Source organism: Apus apus, chromosome Z (assembly GCF_020740795.1).
Source record: "Apus apus isolate bApuApu2 chromosome Z, bApuApu2.pri.cur, whole genome shotgun sequence".
In the NCBI taxonomy this organism is placed as follows: Eukaryota; Metazoa; Chordata; class Aves; order Apodiformes; family Apodidae; genus Apus; species Apus apus.
The window spans coordinates 73,968,953-73,974,952 of record NC_067312.1 but is presented as its reverse complement, the minus strand read 5'-3'; the positions used below and the strand labels follow the sequence as shown (position 1 = coordinate 73,974,952).

The window sequence follows — 6,000 nt, the reverse complement described above, 5'->3', positions numbered from 1 at the left end:
CAATCAGTGTAACTGCTTTGCAGTAAACATTCCTGGGGAAGCTCTCCTCTCTTTCCTGTGTTGACAGGATCCTGGAGCACATTTAAATTAATGGCTTATACGTACCTGAGCTCCCACAGACTGCAGCTGCTCACACTGCTTTTGCTCCTTAAGTGCAATGGTACAGATCTATTCACATGTATCCTAGAACTGTTTTGTTTTTTTTTTTTCCTTACTCCAACAAAATCTAATGAGGCGGGTTTGTTGTGAGTTAGGTCTTTGTAACTCCTGGAACAGACCTTCCTATGGAATCAGCCTGCCATCTGAACACCTGTACGTGAACCTGGTGTGACAGAGGCAGCGTCACATCCTGCACTGAGCTGCAGAGAGGCTGCTCGGCATGAAACACCAAATTTGGGCCCTACCGTCTCATCTCATCCCTTCCTGCCTGTACCCTTTGCATATCATACAGGCGTATGGGCTACCCACTATTTTTGCATGTGTCAGAAATTACTTCCTCTGCTTACAGCTGTAACTTCTCCCCACAGTTCATTTTAAATATTTTTAAAGAGAATCTAGAGTTAGGGGCATTTGATGGGCTTGTATAGGTATGTATAGAGCACATTCAGGCACAGTATTTTCACCAGAACCAGTAACTCCCTGCAAGGTCATATTCTTCTCTCTCCAACTGTCCACCCTTCCCCTTCACTGATTTTAACTTTCCTTTGAAAAGTTGCTTTCATTTTAGGACACTAAAAATTCCAAGGTAGAGAAGCACAATCCAAATTCTTTTCCTCACACTCAGACACATGCTTTTGCCAAGGTTAGTTGGATCAGATGATCCTTGAGGTTGTTTCTGACCTGGTATTATTCAATTATTATTTTTTTCCCGGCAACACAGCATGCATCTCTCTCTGGCTACAAAAAGCCATTGCCACACAGATTTATTCCTACTTAAAACATAATCTCTTCCTTCTGACTCATTCTCCATCTCCTGTCTCACAATGTATTTACTCCATTCTCTGTCTTAACTTATGAAACTACAGATTTCTGTACTTCTATTGCAAAACTTGTTTCCTTATTAAAGTTCTTCTGCTTTGAAATGTGGCTGGCCACCACCGATAACACCCACTTCAATGGACAGACATCTCACCTTTCTACCTTAACCCTGCCCTACACCTTTCCCTCAGAACTGTTCAGAATGCTGTGGCTGAACTCACCTTTTTCTTACTGTCTATATAACTTGAAATTTACTTTATCTTCAGGAACAAAATCTCAGCTTCTCTTCTCTATTAGGAAAAGCTACATAAAATTGCCCTCCCTCCTGCTTGCCAAATCTGTGTTTACATTCTCGCTGCTTTTGGGCTCTGCACAATGATACATGGAAGCCACATGCAACTTCACATATGTATCTTTAGTGCTGCATGCAGCTGCTTTTTAGTCCACCAGGTTTCTTTCTCCATCCTTTTTATCTGGGTATGTTTTGAGCATGGAAATGTCAGAATTTAGAGCCCTTTTTCACTCTGATGGATCCAAAATAACAGGAGATGATCCTTGGAGAATTCTTTGTCTACACTTTCATTTGATGATGATCTTTAAAAGCCTTCAAACAACTCAGCTCAGTTTTCACAGCAATATTCCCTACACCTTTGTCATATTCTTAAATGTTTTCCTGGTCTTCTCCCCACTTATTTGTATATCGTCTAGATTCAAAAAGCATGCAATGAGCCTTTATGTTTGTGAAGTACATGTAACTTGATGGTGCTAAAAAAGTGGTCTGTGAAACACTGAAATAGTAATAATAAGTTGGGCATATGATGATCTAGAGTTGTATAATATGCCCATTATCATACGATCTGTGCAGTTTTGTCATAGCTTTTTAGCACCTGAAAAACTGAATATAGGCCAAATGTTGTATCTCTATTTTACGTGATGGAGAAGGGAGACAGATTTTATCTGCAATATGCTCAAGCTGACTTTCTAGCATTTTGGAAGTGATTCTTTAACAAATGCTAGGGGAAAAAAAGAAGAAAAAAAAAAAGAAAAAAAAAAGACATCTTGGATTAAAAAGCTAAAAATCAGAAAGCTGAGAACGTACTACTTAGATGAAGACTTATCTGCCCAAGTGATACTATTATCCTTTTTCCTTCACCCCTCTTTCTCAAAGATCCGTGGCTAGGAGGAATCAGCTTTTTGCCCATTACACAGGGCCAAGAGGGCAAATCCTGTTTCCCTGATGGCAGTGCAGCAGGGTCAAGCCCAGCCTTTGCTGCATCCTGCAGTGCACCTGAGCAGTCCTGACACTCAAGTACATAACTGAAATTTTATTTGTTCTGGGTGGTGAACAAGGTCAGAGCTTCCTTGTCCACATCAGACTGAATGCACAGAGGGCCGAGCTTGGGGCTCATCTTTCTACTTCCCCAGCTAGTACCCCAGCAGCCTTGACCTTGTAGCAAGGACAGGCACATGATAGAAGGGAAATGTGCAAAATTGTCATGTGTGCTGCATCCTTCCCCCGAGGCTGAAAGTTTCACCTCTCTGATATGCTTAGTTGGCTCAGACTGGAAGTTCTTCAGAGCAAACACAATCCTAGGTCTCATGTGGCAATCTGCAGGAGGAAGGGGCCAGCCCACAGGCAGATGACCCACTGAAGCTTTCCCACAAATCCAAGCAGGTTCAACTGGCCCATGCAACAACCATACTTCTTAAATGAAATCTTTACACATTTGTAAATGCATATGCATAATTAAAAGTGTAAGCCTCATATGGAGAATCTGCGAAAAGGTAACAACTTTCATTAGATAGCGAAGTTCTGTAGAGTTTCTAAAAAGGCTGTTCCAGCCTAATCAATGGAGGGCTAATTTGTGTCACCTGCACTCAGCAGGGACTGGGCTGTCAAGACAAGGTGGAAAACAAAAACAGTAAGTGTATTAAATGAATATAGTATGCAGGGATACAAACTAAGCAAACCAACATGCTAAAACAGTTGGATTTCTGCAAGAACTGCAGGATCTTTCTAGACATAAATGTGTATTTCTGATAGCAGTTGTAATTAGCAAGGCATTTTAGTGTTCCAACCTGACCCAGGTGGAGAAAATGTTTTCCACCAACAAAATTAGGGCAGGCTTTAAAAAAAATACATACAGAATGTTAACTAATGGATAGCAGCCACTCATTTTTGTACTTTTTAAATCTAACTGCATTAAAAGCATGCACCAGTTACACCAGACAATAAATAGGTGGAACTCTAGAGTTTTGAATTTGAGCCAAGGCAACTTTGAAATAATTACATTTCATCTGCAAAGGATCTTCCTTAAAATGATAGTTTTTAAAATAAATGTAGTTCATGCCTATGGAAATATGGAGACAGAAAATCCTTTACTTCTGTTAGTTATTTGCTTTGATAACTAAGTAGTGGGGCACATACAACTTAACAGGAAAATTATTTTGTATTTCTACACTAAAGCATCTCCTTTATTTTCAGTCTTTTGGTTCAGTCTAAAGATTGATAACACTGGAAATCATGAAGTTCTTAACTTCTATGACTCAGTAAACAGTGATATAAGTGGATATGGATGTTTCCAAAATAAAACAGTCGCACTTCTTAGTATTTTTTCTTATGCCTTTTTCAGAAGGCATGAAAATGACTAGTTTAACACAATTAGAGCAGTCCCTATGTCTGATGGTTAATGAACTATGTGAATTATTTTCAAACAGTAATGGATCATCAAAAATTTCAGAATTTTCATTAATTCAGACATTTTGAATGTTGTTTTTAATGTAAGAATGAGAGAAGGCTTGAAATGAAGCACACAATTTTACTAAATACGATGAAAACATAAGGTCTTTATTATGATAGATACAAACCCCAAGAAACAAGCCTCCACAAAGCACCTCCTGTATAATTATTAAATAAAAACACTTACTTATTCAGTAATCAGCTTTAAAACCCTGAATAAGAGAAGTACGTATTGAGAAAGAGGTACTTAAAATGTTTCCATGGATACAGGATGATGCCAATCAGGTCCATGTTTTTATCTGAAAGGGTGCCACTGCAGAGACATACAGCTTGGTGAGTGGCTGTTTATACAAGTAAGTAAATAGGAATCTTGTTTATTTTACAAAGAGCTCCTGACCCACACTTTTGCTTATCAGTTTTTCAGAAGGAACCTTTTGCTCCTTTTAAACAGCATACTGTAGTATAATACACACTTTTGAAATTTTTCCTTAAAGTTGTTTATGATACAGATTTCTAATAGAAAATGGAGTATCTAGGTATGCTTCTGCCAATCCTGGCAGACTTATATTGGTGGCTCTTTTTTGAGCTGCAAGAAGACATACTGATGCAAATTACATCCTTCTATTTCAGTCACCACAAGCCACTTCCAGGAAGTGAAGAAAAAAAAAAAGCAAGGGGCATATATAAATGATAAGTACCCTTACCTTAATCCAGTAAGGACAAGAACACCAAGTTTTGATCGCTTCTTTCAGAAGACTCCCACTTTACTTGAACTCCCCTTTTAAAAGTGTTTCGTTCCTAGATACCCACTGCATAAGTGCTATGAACATGTAATTTTGACATCCAGTCTCTCAACACTGCATGCTTTCTAATTTTGGGAAAGAGATTAATACCTCCTATTTGAGAGGCTTTAGTCGTCTAATATTTCTTTGAATAAAAAAGCACAATGAGTAAAGGCAATCAACTTTAATACTTAACACCATTTAATAACCTGAATTGAAATATGTGTGTGCTGTATTTCCATTAAAAAAAGTTTCCTTCCAGACACAATTAATAGAACAAAACCCCGTCTTGTTCAGAGATTACTCTTGGAATACTGTAATTTTATCATATGTGTAAAGGAGAAAAGTTTTTTTGCCACATGCAAGCAATTTGGCCTTTTTTCTTCTCGAAGAAGTGATTCCTGGACAAGACGAGCGACTTGATATTTTCCATTTGAACTCGCGGCGTACTTTGCAGGGGGACAGCAACACTGTGTTCGCTTGCCAGCGCTCACAAAGGTCTGCTTGTCAGCAATACCTTTTACAGCTAAATTTACTCGGGAGTGACAGAAGCAGGTGCACCTTGCCCTGCCAGACACTTGTGCGCCCACATCACGCAGCCTACAGGTCAACAACCAAAGGAGAAAAAGCCCGGGGCTGCCGAGGAGAGCGTGAGTGAGGCAAACACAACCCAAACTGGGGGTTTCTCTTCAAAGCCAGCTGGTCTGGCTTTATTCTACAGGAATTTTTTACCTGCCAGTTTGATCAACGAAGCCCTCAGCAGGTGCTGACGGGTACAACTTCCTGGAGAAGCAGAAGAAGGGCACTGGTGAGTTTTAATACAGAAAATTATTAAAATGTTATTCTTAAGTCTTTGGTGTTCTGCTTGCCACAGCACTGGGTGATTCAGCTCCAGGCTCATGCCTACACTCACAAAGCTTTCTTCAAGAGAAAGCAGATAAGCTTTGTAGCGTGCTTTGCATTTTATTTGATATGGTCCTTGATTTTAGCTTCTGTTGCCAAGAAAAGTTTCTTGAAAGTGACTGGATATTTATAGTCAGTTTCTTTCAAACTGTTTCTATGAATCTGGATGGAAAGAACACAGAAGATTACATACAGGAACACCAGAAGCCAGACAGCACTGGGGGTGTACTCTGTGCCCCCCCCATCTGCCTCCTTTAAAATAAATTAGTTATCCTAGTAATTTCCAAATTAATAGGAAGGATGTGTTGTCTGTAGAATGTTCCCAGTATCTGGAGCTTCACTGGACATCCCAGAGCCTTAGAAACTCTGAACATCAACATAAGATTACTTTGTAATAAATAAGGGAGTGAAATTAAAAATACTGAGGACATTTTATAAAACTCAGCAATCAAAGTATTATCACACAGAACTGTCACCTTTCACTAAAATGAGGTGAATTACAAAACAGAGGCTACCTTAAAGCACTGCTTGGCATAATGCTTTATAAAGAAATAATGAATTGGTACAATTTTTCTTATTTTAAAACCACAAATTATG

General features: G+C 39.0%; 1 protein-coding gene across 7 annotated transcripts in view; it reads left to right on the top strand.

The window, feature by feature from the left end:
• Positions 1–5,137: 5,137 nt before the first annotated feature.
• MEF2C (myocyte enhancer factor 2C) overlaps positions 5,138–6,000 on the top strand; it is a 141,123-nt gene continuing 140,260 nt past the window's right edge. For all 7 annotated transcript variants that reach the window (XM_051642562.1, XM_051642559.1, XM_051642560.1 and 4 more), the window contains exon 1: positions 5,138–5,308. The gene's annotated coding sequence lies outside the window, so the exon portion shown is untranslated. The remainder of the gene's footprint in view (positions 5,309–6,000) is intronic.